At 35.5% G+C, this 16,541-nt stretch overlaps 1 protein-coding gene across 4 annotated transcripts in view; it reads left to right on the top strand.

The window, feature by feature from the left end:
- Positions 1-16,541, top strand: part of LOC133523954 (RING finger protein nhl-1) — a 174,216-nt gene that overhangs the window by 132,023 nt on the left and 25,652 nt on the right. The window contains exon 1 of one of the 4 annotated variants that reach the window (XM_061859682.1): positions 9,324-9,476. The exons of 2 other annotated variants lie outside the window; for them this stretch is intronic. The gene's annotated coding sequence lies outside the window, so the exon portion shown is untranslated. Of the gene's footprint in view, positions 1-9,323; positions 9,525-16,541 lie in introns of those variants that run through there. One more of the 4 variants, XM_061859681.1, reaches the window with a different exon arrangement.

Here is a 16,541-nt window from a genome sequence, read left to right as displayed (position 1 = left end):
GTTTCTTTTTTATGTAGTTCGTATTTACGAATTTTTTAAAGTTTTTATCAAATTATGACTCGCAGTGCATTTTTCGCGGAACATTCGTATCATATCAATAACATAAACGATTTTAAAATATGATCCCCTCTCAGGATTCAAAGTGATGTAAGTCATGTCATCTGAGTAGGGTTGAAAAAACCCGGAAAAATTCCCGTTTTTTTTCTAAAAGCCATGTTTTTTTAACTTTTATTCGGAAAAAAACAATGTCGCTTAGTTTATGTATTTTTCCGAAAAAAAAACAAAAAAATCGGAAATAAACGGAAAAAAACGCATTTTGAGAAGAACTTGTGAATTTTTCCATTTATATTTAATGTCGACGACGTCATTGATTCGAGTATGATAGATTTAGATGATGGCAGTGACAGTGATTAATAAATATAATAATTAGTATTAAAGTTTCATTTCTTTCCCAAAAAAACTGAAAAATACGGAAAAAAACGAAAATTTCAAAGCATTCTGAAAAAAACGATTTGATTTTTTCGAGAATTTTCAACCCTACATCTGAGTGTGAATTTATTCTGTACTTTTCACTTTAATTTTTCATTAAGAAAAATCTACCCTGAAAATGAATTTACGAAAACCTCGTAGCACTCACAAGTGTTTTTGCTATAAAGGTTTATTTTTCCGCAAAGGCATGTACTTTTATGTGTCGAATTTATATAAGAAGCTATAATGTTACCCTAAAGCATATTTTCACAGAGCGCGTAGATTCAGAGTAAAGGAAAACATATTTTCCAAGATGGCTACGACGGGTCCTCGGCCCCAAACGTCAGATATTCTGGAGATGAAAACAGGGCCTTTTATTAACACACATACCAAATTTTATTACTGTTCTTGAGATTTCGAGCTTTGTCCTCATTTAATTGTGCTATACTGCGTCAACATCAGTCTATCTAGATAGTCATGTGTCCGCATATCGACACATCAAAGAACCCTTAAATAAATCTGGCAACTGCTTCATCTATTTATGTGGAGTCATTGGCATTTGTAGTGTAAAGTTCGGCAGTAGGGAACACAGAAGTGAAAGTACATCGTAAACTGCTTAATGTCACATGATATTTCTAAGGGAATAATGGGAACATACTTTTTTACCACCCTCCCTCCCCTCGTTAGCCGCCCGTTAAGATCCCCCCCCCCTTACTCCTTTGACCCTAGTAAAAAAAACTAAGCAAGTTTAAAAAGCGGTAAATGCTGAGCGCAGCGCGCCGTATTTGAATATATTAAAATCCGCTAAGTATAGCTCGAAAAAGCGCGGAATTTCCCTAGAGTAGACTTATATTGACTATATGACGGAAATATAAGCGCTCTGCCCCTGTGACCAAGCATGGTATTTTGAAGACCCTCTAAACGGTTCAGGTAGTATGGGTACGTTCCCTAAGCTAAATTTACAAAATTACATTTTGTTGTCTCTAGAGGTATCTATAAAATACAACCTTACATTGTTTGTTTTGCCACTTTCTCGACAAAATTTCACTTTTTGATTTAATATGCTACAAAATATTTGTTTGTTTTTTACCCAATCAGGTAAAAATTATGCGAAATTAATAATTAGAATTCGTAAACTAAATTTTTGTGTGTATCTTCTAAGATAGTTTTACTTGATTCATCTTTTTAAACGAGATTTCACAGCATTAAACAGTAAGCTATAAATGATCTTAAAAATAATAAAATATAGACTACAAATAAACTTAAAGTAAAGGCCTTATAAATAAATAAAAACAGCCCCCAATGGTGCCCAGGAAGCTGGTCGCATTGCCACGTTAAATGGCAATGCTTATCCTTTGAGTAAGCATATACATTTCACTCTGTTCTTCTAATAAATAAATAATAAAAACAACAATATAAATGCAAAGTATACAACAAACATACATATAATCACGCCTCTTTCCCGAAGGGGTAGGCAGAGACCACGGATTACTACTTGCTACGATCCTGACATACCTCTTTCGCTTCCTTCACTTTCATGTCATTCCTCATACACGCTCGTCGGTTTAGGGTGCTCTTGACCTGGCCTTTCTTCAGGATTATCCCCGATTTGATCAGAGAAAGTCCGCCGAGGTCTACCCCTTTCAGCTCCCTCTTCTACTTCTCCCTTATACACTCTTTTTGTTAACCTTCTTTCACTTATTCTTTAAAGTATACAAAACTAACCATAAATAGTGACTGCGTAGAAAAAAAAAAATACATAATAATAAAAATAATTCAGCATATATACGTCCCACTGCTGGGCACAGGCCTCCTCTCATGCTCGAGAGGGCTCGGGCTATAGTCCCCACGCTAACACATTGCGGATTAGGGATTTCACATACACCTTTGAATTTCTTCGCAGATGTATGCAGGTTCACGATGTTTTCCTTCACCGAAAAGCTAGTGGTAAATGTGAAATGATATTTCATACATAAGTTCCGAAAAACTCATTGGTTTGAGCCAGGATTTGAACCCGCGTCCTCCGGATTGAAAGTCGGGTCATATCCACTCGGCCACCACCGCTTCAACATAAATAACACACAGAAACATACATAGGCCAGTTAATATCAGCGTATAAAAATGTCACCCGACCCGTTGCGAAGCTTTGTGACAAATTACGACCCGTCGATTTATCCTGTTCGACCTTTTTTACGTTAATACTTAAGAGAACAGGGGTTTCATATAATGTACAACGACAAGCAACAGCCCGAATAAGTAGGGAAAACTGGACAAGTGTGAATCAGACTCGCCCACCGAGGGATCCGTACAAAATTAACTTTTTTTAGGGATCCGTACCTAAAGGGTCAAACGGGATCCTATTACTGAGACTTCGCTGTCCGTCCGTCTGTCCGTCCGTCCGTCCATCCGTCCGTCCGTCCGTCCGTCCGTCCCTCCGTCCCTCCGTCCGTCCCTCCGTCCGTCTGTCACCCGACTGTATCTCATGAACCGTGATAGCTAGCTAGTGACAGTTGAAATTTAGACATAGATGATGTATTTCTGTTGCCCCTATAACAACAAATACTAAAAACATAATAAAATAATTATTAAGGGGGGCTTCCATACAACAAACATAATTTTCTGCCGTTTTTATAAATAATGGTACGGAACCCTTTGTGCGCGAGTCCGACTCGCACTTGTTTATTTTTTCTCAGCTCAGCCATGCAGTCCACTGAAAAAAAATAATTAGCTAGCATCGAGTAATTAAAAAATAACGATTTTGTAACTCATAGTTCGCCAGACACATGCCTTCGATGCCTAACCTGTCAAAAATTTAATTTAGCGGACGAATGTCTGAAATATCACCGCATTTAAGAATTATTTTGCTTATAATTAATTGTTTGCAAGTGTGATGAAAAACCTTGTTTGTAACTCCAAGTGTAAGCATATTGCAAATTAGAATCTTTAATTCACTCCAGCTTGCAGCCGTCGTAAATCTTGTTCGCGTACCCTCTTCGTTGCACAATAGTAATTATGATACGAGTATGTAATAACCTATTTATTTTACAGTTGGGTCAAACTCAAAACTATGTTGTCTTTCAGTTCAGTTCAGTTCAGTTCAAATATACTTTATTCATGTAGGCCTAGCAACAAGCACTTATGAATAGTAAGACAGTATTACATATAATTATCTTAAGCTAATTATCAGAGCAATTTATTGATGTTGTAAATATTATTCCATATATAATACTAATGAATATAATTCATAGATCAAATTTAATACTAAAAATTTCACAAAATATCGTCATACAAAAAAAAACAATTGTATAAAAAATGCTACTCTAGAATGTTTCTAGAATAAATTCTAAATGTCAAACAAATATAATAAAAAATAAAAACAACAAAGGAAGACATGCATTGGAATATCCATTTCAACAACATTATTCAAAAAATAAATTAATAAAATAAATATTTCAAGTAGACATATCCTAAAGTTGAGGGCTATAGGTCAATTTTCTTATTAAACCCTCATCCACCGCAAAGGGTACTTATTTGGAGAAGTAGGATAGAATCATTAGCTACATGCCCACAAGCTGTTAACTGGGTGAATCAACTTTTTTTGTTTTGTTATCCTGTCCCGTTGTTCAAGGGACAACAGTGGCACAGTTTGTTTGAAGAGAGGGTGTATGCCATTCTATTAACATGCTTAGTAGGGGGCCCATTATGGACATTGGTTATAACGACCACAAAAACACAAGTTTAATACATTTAAGTACCATAAAATCAGTATTTCAATGAACTTTTGTCCCCTGGACAACTAATCGTAACCATGGCAACGAGTGACGCTAAAAAGTTGATTCTCCCAACTATTGTCCACCAGAGAGAAAACTTTACAGTCTTGATGAACACACAGGTTTTCTCTCCTGTGTATCGTATAGTATTTTAGTAAAAAAAAACTGCCGACTCTCTTTTAAATGTTGCTGCCAATGTACTTACAATAATATACCTGTCTATAAGTTCTCATTTAAGTGAATACAAATTACATTCTTAAGATAATAAATCTCCTAAACTTAAACAAGTATAAATGAGACTACCTACCTTTTATTATGGACGACTCAATACCTATTATTTGTAGAGTACAAACTTGCCAGTTGGATCGTTTGTTCGTTATTAAAAGTCAAACCAAAGTCGTTTTATCGCATTCAGGCGTTTTGAAACTGAGGTGTCTTTTCGAAAGGCCTTATTTTTGTGTGGTTTCCATAGAGAAATAAGGCCTTTTGATAATATACTCCTCAATTTGTATCTTGCTTCGTAGCAAGTTTGCTAGATATTTGAAGGAGATTATTAAATACTTTGCTGGTGAATTATGCCAGTTATTATTTAAATGTCACACAGAAAGCTGAATTGAGACTATTGAAACTTAATTGATACAGAAACAATTTGTAAAGGCCTGATTTAAATCAAATAAGCTTAGATACGAATTAAAGATTTGATTGAACACAATTTGTTTGCAGTTACTATTGATAATTTATCAAAAATTTACATCAAATCTCTTATTTTAAAAAAGCTAATCCACTCATCATTTATTCATTCACCTTTTTGCCAGATTAAGATAACTATATTTTAAATACTTGAGGATTTGACAACCCTTTATTTGATTGCCCTAAACTAATATGTAATGATTTTTATAAATAATAGTAAATTTATTTCATTCAAACTAAAATAATACAATAATACAAGGGTTTGAGACCTTCTAGTAGGTAAAGAGTAGGTACCTGTGTCAGAAAGTCTCGCTGTTCCAATTGGTAACTAATTAGAACATTGTAATATGATCTGAGTATAACTATGTTACATTGAGTATACGAGCTACGCGCGTGTCTGTGTGTGTGTGTGTGTGTGTGTGTGTGTGTGTGTATTGTGAGTGTGTGTGTTCATTTTATCAGTTAGGTTATAAAATTATTAGGTAATAGAGTTATTAATTACTAATAATTTACAAAAAGCAATGTTGCCGTTTCCCGCTTTGTCAAGTCTGTCCTGGCAATATGTCTGCGCTGTGTGGGCCCAACGTACTCATACTCGTGTAAAAGCAAATTAATACCAGAATGTACGTGATTAATCTTTAACTTTCTGGCCGCGACATTGGCGGTGCCGGAACAGCCGGTAATGCTTAGTTTGTGGTATCATGCGCTATTTATGGAGCGTTTACGGGCTAGATATTATTAGTCAAGAGATGAAAGGGATTAATTATGTTTACGTGTTACTTTGAAGGAATGTTAACTATCAAATTGGAAGCTGTTTTGTGACACTTTTTAACCTATTCAACACTAATCACGACGTGTTTTTTTGCCCCTACGAAGCATTTTTTCTACATACCGGGAAACCTATGTTGAAGCGCTGGTGGCCTAGCGGCAGAACGTGCGACTTGCAATCCGGAGGTCGTGGATCCAAACCCCGGCTCGTACAAATGAGTTTTTCGGAACTTATGTACGAAATATCATTTGATATTTATCAGTCGCTGTTGGGTGAAGGAAAACATCGTGAGGAAACTGGACTAATCCCCACAAGGCCTAGTTTTACACTCTGGGTTGGAAGGTCAGATGGCGTTGCTTTTTTTAAACTAGTGCCTACGCCAAATCTTGGGATTAGTTGTCAAGCGGACCCCAGGCTCCCATGAGCCGTGGCAATATGCTGGGACAATGCTAGGAAGAAGAAGAGACCGGGAAACCTATGTTATCGGCTACGACGTAGCGCTACGGCCCTAGCTCAGCGGTGAATGTGTTAAACAACATAAATAACAAAGTGACAGTAAAAACTGTCAATCAGATGGCAACTTCAGCTACGTTACTGTTGCGACATTACTGCTGCGGCATTGACGCTGATGCTGTCAATGTCAATTTCCTTGATCAAATAAGTGACGGATTTATAGATCGTGTCATTCATGATGCCGCGTACCTTGATTTGAATATCATGTAATTAAAGGCCAGATATGACAAATCTATACCGTTTCAATCGCTACAATAATACGGCGGCGTAATCAAAGAAATTAACATCGGAAGGAAATCTTATCAAGAAAATTGACAGTTATAACCGCTACATGATCGCTACAGTTGTAATATCAAAACAGTAATGCAGCTGTAGTTGACATTTGAATGTCACCGTTATGCATTTGCGCTCTGCGTGCCCAACGCACTCACACTCATATAAAAACCAATTAATGCAAAAAATTCCGTGATTAATTTTCAACTTTCTGGCGGCGACATTGGCGTTGCCGAAGCAGCTGGTAATGCATACTTTGTTTGTTTTCCGGAACCTTGTTATCCCGTATCTTCCTTTACCTTCGTGTTGTAAAAAAGTCTTGACTCTTGACCTAATATTTTTTACAACATGTTATGTTAGTTAGTGTGGGTCAAATCTTGGAAGATAAATTTGACCCATGTCCCGATTTCTGATCGAGCTGAAATTTTGCATACATATGTAAATCGGATAACAATGCAATATTATGATGACATGGAGCTGATCTTCTGATGGAGACAGGAGTTACATGGCCATGGGAACTCTGTGATGAAACAACGCAAACAAATTGTGTTTGGTGTTGTTAGAATTGTCTCGATGAGTATTAGTTGCCTGTGGAAAGAAAAGTACAGTCAGCAATAAAAGCTTGTGCCAAATGTTTTTTTTTTACTAGACTTAAATCGACCGGGATATAAACCGTGATTACCTTTTATTCCGTGATTAATTTTCAACTTTCTGGCCGCGACATTGACGTTGCCGAAGCAGCTGGTAATGCATACTTTGTGGTATCATGCGCTATTTATGGAGCGTTTACAAGCTAGATATTATTAGTTAAGAGATGGACGGGATTATGTTTATGTTATATTGAGGGAAAGCTGGACGTAGTTGACTATTAAACTGTATGCTGAGATTTCGACAGAGCAGGATTTGTAAAGGTAACGTGCGGATGTCAACTGCAGTTGCATTTCTGTTACCAAACTCGTTGTTGTTTACTCCGCTGTATCTGTCGATTTCCTTGATAAAGTGAGTGACGGAATGAACTTCATAATCGCGGCAGTGATGAGGCGGTGATTACTGATTTTATGGAGGAAATTGACAGATATATTGGCAGCAAAAATGACGCTGCAACAGTAATGTGAATAAAATCTGTGTATGAAAAGTGTCTAACAAAAAACCTTAAATAGGTGGCGCCACAATACATCGCGAAAAATTATTTGAATATGATAAAAATATTCAAATCGCAGACAGCGCATTTCACTCCGTCAATAACGTCTAAGTTCATGTCATGTCTTTGTGCTAACCTAGCGCCATTGGAGAGATTTTGAACTATTTTCTTTTTTATTTATTAAAGTTCCAATTAGTTTTAAAAAAATCGCAGAGTTCCATGTTTAGTTACTTACTGCTAAAGTCATTAATGGCTTAATTACAGCAAGGGTTCGGACTTATTAAACTAATTTATATAACAAAGCAAATATATGTTTACAAAATATAGTCGTAATTATTTTAACTTTTTTAATTGATTTAGAGTTAGATAGGTATAAATCTTGTATGTGTTTACAGCTGCCAGCTGGACACTTTTGCAACAGTTCTACCATAAGAGATTGTTCTCCTTACAGTAATGCAGCTGCAGTTTAAATCCGAACGTCACATTTAGAAAGTACTATTGCTATTATTGCCGCATTGCGAAGCGATTATAACGTTCAGTCCGTTATTTAATATATGAACCAAAAGCAACGCTGAAAAAAGTGCTATTATGAAAAAAATCGGTGATCAAAGTAAAAATAAGAGACGAAAGAAAAAATAACCTTTAACGATAACAGAGAGTCGTTTGATATGTTATAAATCGCTTAGTTGAGGGCTATAAATTCTAGTTTTAGTATTTCAAAGTGACATATTAATAGTTTACTAAAGAGAACCTTTGTGTGGGCTAAAAAATAAAGAATGCATTAGATCTAAATATTTGTTTTAGAAAAGTGTACGAACGGATTTTTTTACGATTTCATAACTTTATTTTCTACAATAATTCAGTTAAAAAATATCTAACTTTTGAATGCAGTTTACCGTAGTAGTCGGTCGTGTGACGTAAATTGCATGCAAGTTCTTGCTAGACTTGTTTAAGCATTATTTAATAGATTCTCCTATACACCTAATTATTTTTGTTAAAACATTAAAACGTTCAACTGGTTCTAATATCAGATAATTTATTCGATAGAATACAGCCAAGCGAATGTTATCAAAGAAATTTCGAAGAACAGTGTATTCAACCAGCTAGTGGGCATGCAAATCTTATACAACGAAAATAAAATTAATTTAATTAGTATCTTCCTAAACCTATGACTAGATTTCTATAAGTTACGACTTTATACTAGATTCTCTCACTTGTACTTACCCATTGTTTGTCGCAAAAATGCTCTTAAAAACTTATACTTTTAAACATTTTGTTTATGGTTACATGTCCAAAAACTCAAAAATCAAAACACTAATAATTTAAAAGCGTGTTTTCATAAAAATATTATCCAAATAAATTTCCCAATGTAGTGAAACGTGTCGATGAAAATATTCAGACTCCCTTCCAACTGATTCTTTCTTAATTTTCCGCGGGGAACATGTACAGTCAGCGTCAAATACTTTGTAGCAGTCAAAGTGGCCAAATAGTTCGGTACACCATACTAAATATATGGTGTACCGAACTATTTGGCCACTTTGGTTGCTACAAAGTATTTGACGCTGACTGTACATGAAGGACTTTCTTTGGTTATTTGCGAAATCGCGAGTATACATCCAAAAGCCAGCCGGCATTGTCATTTCGTGTTTTGACAAAAACCCCAACTGTCCAATGACCTTTCCCGATCCAAAAGTAAAATATCACGGTGAAAATATCCCGAACGGCACACGCGCGGACGTCCCGAAATAGACTCCTGCGCACAGTATCGTGTATCCTCAGTGCCGCTTCGCGAGCTGTGAGGACCGCCTGTGATATACCTAGTCGAAAGTGTTCATCATCCTCATCATGACAAGTAAATTCTAGTGTTTACCTAACTAACTTGGATTCCGTGTTTTTGTGTGTAAGTACCGCTTAGGTCAAAGCTTTAAGATCTTATCTTATTTTATCTTTTGAAAGCCTTTGCGCTTTGACCTACTGCAATGTTTTTTATCCCATAATCAAAAAATAAATAAAGGCTTATATTCCAAACCCACGCATTATGGCAATAATTCCTTCTGGGTGGCAATTGCCAAAGTCCCTTTTTGTGTTTGTATATAGTATACATTTGGTTACTTAATATCTTCTCCATTGTAAAGTACTAACTTAAGTTGAGCAATTCATTATTTGCATTAGCTATTACATTTTAAATGCAATTCTACATTTTCTTAATGCTAGTCAACAAAATTTTTGGGTGTTGAGGCAACATTATTCCGCAAATATTTATGTTGCGCTTTTTCTTTCACGTAGCGGATGAATGAGATGCAGAACTATTTGGGAACTAATAACGCGAAATGAGGCGCTTTCAAGCTAATTTAATGCCTGTTGAAACATTACGTGTTGTACATCGACGTCAATTATATTAGTTATTACTCATATATAGGTACTTTGATTTCATTGCACCTAAATACTATACAGCCATTGTCCCAAATTTACTACACGACAAATTGTTTCTTTCCTAAAATTGGCAAATATCATAATGAATTTTATTCATATCGTCCAAGTCACAGAATACCCTAACGTTCAAAATTATGTTTAATAAAATGCCGAATTAACTGCATTTTAAGTGAAACTTTATAATGTTTGTCGCATTAAAAATATTGCTGTGACTAAAGAAGATAATAAAGCACTCAATTATGTTGTTGATTTGAGATTTAGATGTCGATTTGAAGCATTCCAGTATAGCGTATCGAAACCTAAAAAATTTGGTTAACGGTTAATCCGAAATTAAGGTGCAATGAATAAATACTTACAACATTTCTCATCATTCAACATGGCAGAGTGTGAATGTGTATACATGACGTCGATTGTATCGAACGGTATTCAATAAATACTGTCAAGCCAGCAGCAATTCTCTGCAGCTTCAATAATTTCATTAATAGCTTCTTTAACGGACAAATTATTTGGAATTCAAAAAGTTACTACAAAATAAGTACCCTCTGGTGAGTACCATCAATGTAATAAAATAATAAACTTTACAGAAAACGTCGATATAGTTCAATCCGTTTTGGAAAAATCAATTATATCATAAACAACCTAGATATGGTCATAGGATATTGACAGCCATATTTAAAGTTCAATTGACTGACAATAAGTATATAACTTAGGTGAAGTTAACTTAATCTTAGCCTTCCCGTAATCGAAAAAGGTAATGAAAATATTCGGAATTGATAATAAAGGTATGAAGTGTAATTTGTCTTGCTATGTCGCAATAAGGGTGACATTTTCCATTGTGAAAAAACCCTTTTTTTTTCAATAAAGATGGGAAAAAAAGTTCAATTGATTGACAGGTCATTCAAATTCGACACAACATAGCACTTACCGTATTTTCTTCGATATAACATCAATTTTAAGCGGGAGAAACGCAGAAGCCACCATTTTCTGATAATTTTAATGTGACAAACATAACGTCAATAAAATTTGTTTGGATACATCCTTTTTTTGTCCGGAAATCGGCCACTTAGATAATTTATCTTTAGTGATCCTTGTAGTATCTCTGCTCGTCAAAATAAATCTTTTGCTATGTGGTCGGTATGAGATCACCACTTGGTTAAGGGTTTTCATGTACACAAATGTGTACAGTTTTAAACAAATGTTTATTTTAAATTTTATTGCACATAAAAAGTATAATAGGCGGACTTAATTCCTCTAGGCATAATACAGAAATAAGAGAATCCAAAGATAATGTTTACGCTGCACCCTTCCTATAGACGGGATATATTTTTTCTGCACTTGAGACTCGAATAATGTACTTTTATTTAATCGTATGGCTAGAAGGTAAGGTCGCTTACAGTATTAGTGAAACTTTAACTAATTAGGAACTATAATTTTACATCTAACTCTTTCACCCATCGGGCTGCGTTTTCATCAGGGAGGAGCAAGTCCAGATTATCTCCAGGGTATTTTCTCTTTGGGCAGTCGTAGATGATATGGTGCATGGATTGCACTGGCTCTCCGCAATCACACATTGGTGACTCTCTCCAGCCACACTTGAACATGTACTCTCCGTAAAATCCATGTCCAGTTCTAAGCTGCACCACTCTCGTCTGGGGACCGGGAAGCCGAATGGCTTTTGCGTGGGGTCATAGTTGGATGCAGTGGCCTTTGGTGGATTTAACTTCCATTCGCCTTTCCATCTAGTTTTTATATCGAGAGGTTTTTCCAGCAGAATAATGTACAATTCATACCGACCCGGTTGGAGTCGGACCGCACCGGAGCGCATTTTTATTGTGCCTATACATTGTAATATGGTAGAACCGATGGAGTCCGTTCGGAGCCATACGCATCAGCGAAGAGCCGACGAGCTCGCGGCCGTACAAATGTGAAATGTGTTCGGACTGCACCCGTTCGGTGGGAATCGTACTTCAAAAAACATGATATATTTGTACTGTACCCAGGTCGTTATTTTTTATTGAATTATACAGAATACCTAATTAATACATTACCCAATAACAAGGTTTGAGCAGTAAAACTCACATTAGAAATATTCAAGCGTTTGAAATTTCGTCACTTTTCTCAATTGTGTTATCACTGATCTGAAGATCAACTTTTAGTCAAGTTTTTGTATGCTTAGGGCGGCTTGACATTTTTGACACGGCCAAATTTTTCGTTTAAGGAAATTTTTACGAAAAACAATTACGATTATTGACAGCGTGCAGATTTTGCAGATAGCTTAATACCATGGCTTACGGTAGTGAATTTCCAGATATTTAACATTTTTGCAGTGATAATTAAAATATAAAATTCTTATATTGATTGTAATGATCATTATTTATAAGTAGCTTATATTTGGACTATTCTTACTTTTATTTATGACTAGCTTATAAAAGAGTATCAACTGACTCTTACTTGTCACTGGTTGCCGCCATTTTGAATTGTTATAAAAAAGCGGGTAAGCAGTGACAAGCTATCATATCACTTTGAGTACGGACAAGACACAGTGAAGATGTCTTGGAAGATTTATTGTAAATTGGTTGTTAATATGTTTGTAGCAAATCAAAAAGTTTAAATACTGGTACAAGTATTCGTTTTCATCATCAGCCCTTGGGATATTACATGATAGAGTCAGACCAAGATAAGTTGGCATCGATTTTGATAGCCCAGACGGTGCACGAGTTATTTTAAACGTCAAACTTCTATGAAATTATGACGTTTACTTGACATTTGCATCCTCTGGACTATCAAATTGGGGTTGGCCGGTCGAAGTATTAAACAGATGGCGCCATCATAGCTTGCCCTGTCAATCCCGAGAATTGTGTCAAAACCTTGTTTTTTTTTTGGAATTTTGTGACCTGGATTCCAGTACTTTAAGCCAAATCTCATAGAACAAAACTAGAGACAGGGGCAAGCTATGATGGCGCCATCTATGCAAACCTTTGACAGTTGCCAACCCCATTGCTGCCAACTTATCTTGGTCTGACTGTACAGATTTGATATTATTCGCTCACTTAAATATTGGTCCTATAGGTAATTCATAATTTTATTATCAACATAATCAAAACAACATTTTTAAATCTTAACTACCTCCAGTGCTTTAAATTGTTAGTCATAGTCAAATTAAATACTATGAGAAAAAAATACAGAAGCAAATTTCAAAAAAAAAAAAATCACTTCATCATTGTGTTAACTTCATTTTTATATTGACACATAAAAACATACTCAAATTCAACAATATTCAACGCCAACGCTCATAACAAAACAAACTTCAAATAAAATCAACACAAGGCACATTAAGTGCGTAATACACATTTCCTTTGTCCGTCTGAACGCCAAATACGAAACGAGGAAGAAAAATACAAGCACGGGTGCCAAAATCGTTTATAACTGTGATATCATTTGGACAACACATTTTGACCGGGTATAGATGCTTCCAAGATTCCAGGAATTATACATTTTTTGTTGACAATCAGCAGGCTTAAGGGATCATTATCATGAGAGAAAATAAATGTCACTTTTTAACGCGTGACTAAATGATACAGACAGAAGTACATAACGATGTACCTACAAACATTAATTGCAAACTTTTTGTATACGTTTGTATGTACCTGGAAGTTTTTAGAAAATAGTAGGTATACCCAATTAGTGTGAGTTGTTAAGAAAATTTATTTGCTGACAATTTTGTAACGAGCAATAAATTTAAATAAAAACTTGGTTTTGGTGTTCAATTCATAAACTATAAGCGATATTTCAATATAAAATAAGGCAAAACGATGATTTACAGAAAGATTTTATACTTAATTATTTCGATTTAATGTAATGAATAATGTTAATTTAATTTATCCGTATTTTTAATTTAATTTAATTCATATTTTTATTTTATTTTTTGTAATTTATATGTAAATATTTTGATTGTTTGTTGTTTTGTGTTTTTGTATTACCTATGGATATTGTCAGAAATAAATGCTTTTTATTTTATTTATTTATTATCGTTACAAAACTGACGGCGAATCAACTTTTCTTAACGACACACACTTTTTTTCAACACTTCTTCGTTAAGTCGTAATTTGGAACTTATTGAACCGCTTTTAGGTTCATAATCCGAGATAATCCGCTTTCTTTTTTACAAATTATAAAATTTATCGAACTTAGTAAAATAAACATCAAACAGACCGCCTGTTGTTACCCAGTCTTAAACTTGTTTTTCACTTTCTGTGTATTTTTTTACTTTATGATGCACAATAATGTATATTTACTTACATCTGAATCAAAGCCAATCCCAAAAATTGTTCACCCTACCATTCAACATCCAATTAAAAATTATTGAGACATATTTCCATTTTCGTGACGCAAGCCATTCCTCGGCCGTGAAACGAAAACGAAGGCAAAATACAGATGACCGATAAAGGTTGATTTACACGCACAGGTTTATAGACTAGCAGCTGCTAGGCCCATTTGAAAGTACACTGACACAGAATGATGTCTTTAACCTATTTTATCTATTTTTTTAATTATCATGCATTCCGTGAATGTATTGACGCACTATAACTAAATTATATCTTTTAGATATCGTTCTAATGTCAGCGTATGTCTACGTGCGTACATACGTTCGAATTGGCCTGTAATCTTACCTTGCAACCTTGATTTTCAATACATTACAGCATTTTGATCTATTGAATTTGCCACACCTACTTAGTCGGCAATGTTTCTAATAGCACTTGTGATTTGTTGCAAGGTCTGTGAAGCTCCTAAGATAAAACTATGACTTCATGACAAGACAATTTCGCACACACACGTCATCCCCGTGTTCAACACATTCACTTCCAGCAATCGCTAGCCGGGTTTTCTCTACGTAGGCGCTTTTGTTATCGGCTACGATCGTAGCGCGTAGCTCACGCTGGTATTTGCTACAGTGTTAAAATACAGATCGGTGCATGCGCAATGAAGAAAGTTGTGCTTGTGATGCACACCAATCACTAAGACGATCTGACGATCATATTAACATATTCACTGCCAGACAAAAAACGGCGCACTACCCCAGAAACCAGTGGTCTATAGCTGCGTACAAAACAACCCGCCCAGCGGGTTGTCCGGCATCTGAACAAAGTTCACGAGCGCCCACCAGGTGGGTTTCCGGCAGTGAATGTGTTAAAACCAGATCAAAACCATAATCAATTGTTACATACAATAACATTATACGTAATGGATTATATTCAGTGGTGTTATTATAACTAGCTTTAATATAAAATAGGCCCTTAAGGCATTGTACTAAGAATGCTGGCGGGATGTCCTTGTTATATCGTAATGCTGATACGTTGTGCAAGGTAGCCGCCAGCTCTTCGGTCACCAGTTGCGTCATCCAGACGCTTCGCGATTTGGGTAAAAAACTTGTGAGCGCTGGGAACCCATGGACCTATAGTTTCAACGCCAAGTCGTACTCTCTACCGAGGCTCTTATATTTATTACGTTTCAAATTATAATTTAGCTACCCTCAATTTGTAAATGATTGCGTGTCGCGCGCGAGGAAATCGGCGTGCTATGAAATCACAATAATTGTCTTAGTAAACCTACATCTTTCAACTCTGTTAACATGTATATAAATGAGATTCGAAATTATTTATCACAATTTTCTTGCGACCTTGCGTATTCAGGTGGCCTCAATAAAATTTCGGAAGTTAAAATGTAACGCGAAATTTTCAGACTTCAATATGGGTCAAGGTAATTCTAATACTAGCAGAAACACGCATAATTGACTTTTGTTAGACCTTATCTTGATGCAGTAAGGAATGTATTTGGTTAGGTAATTGTGTCGATAGTACTCGTGGATGCAGTATGGTTTGCTCGTTAGAGATAAGGATGCATCTTTGCGTGTATAAATTCGCTATTGTCATTTTTAAACTTAGGTTAGGTTAGGTAGGGGTTTCGTGGTCAAACGCCTGCCTATCCTCCATAAAAAAAAAAAAAAAAAACGTTACAGAAATACTTTGTTTCCTTGTTATTATTGAATAGACAAAAATAAAACAATATATGCAAGACTTTTTTTTAAAGCGCTTCCGTAAAACTGTTCTATAATAAATTACCACATAAGAATTATAGATACGTACTCGTACCTTACAAACTAACATAATAAAAATCTAAAAATCATTTTGTCGACGCAGTTTTCCCTTGGGTTCGCGGGTTAAAAATGAAAATGGGTCGTTTTATTTGAAATTTAAATTTTTGTAGTTTTAATATTGGGACCATGCGAAGTGCATGGTGGGGGTAAATAAAGCGATCCCAGCGCATAAGCTGGTAAAATTAGAGCTAACTGCGGATAGCGTCTTTAACGTTTAAGACGTTAACGTAAAGCTTCTAAAATTAATTAATCTTAGAGATAAGAACAAAAATATTGTAATAGGAGGCGACTTTAACGTAGACTTTCTCTCAGACAATAGCGAAAAAAATA

This window comes from Cydia pomonella, chromosome 13 (assembly GCF_033807575.1).
Source record: "Cydia pomonella isolate Wapato2018A chromosome 13, ilCydPomo1, whole genome shotgun sequence".
NCBI classification, from domain to species: domain Eukaryota; kingdom Metazoa; phylum Arthropoda; class Insecta; order Lepidoptera; family Tortricidae; genus Cydia; species Cydia pomonella.
This window is presented reverse-complemented; position numbering and strand designations above follow the sequence as displayed.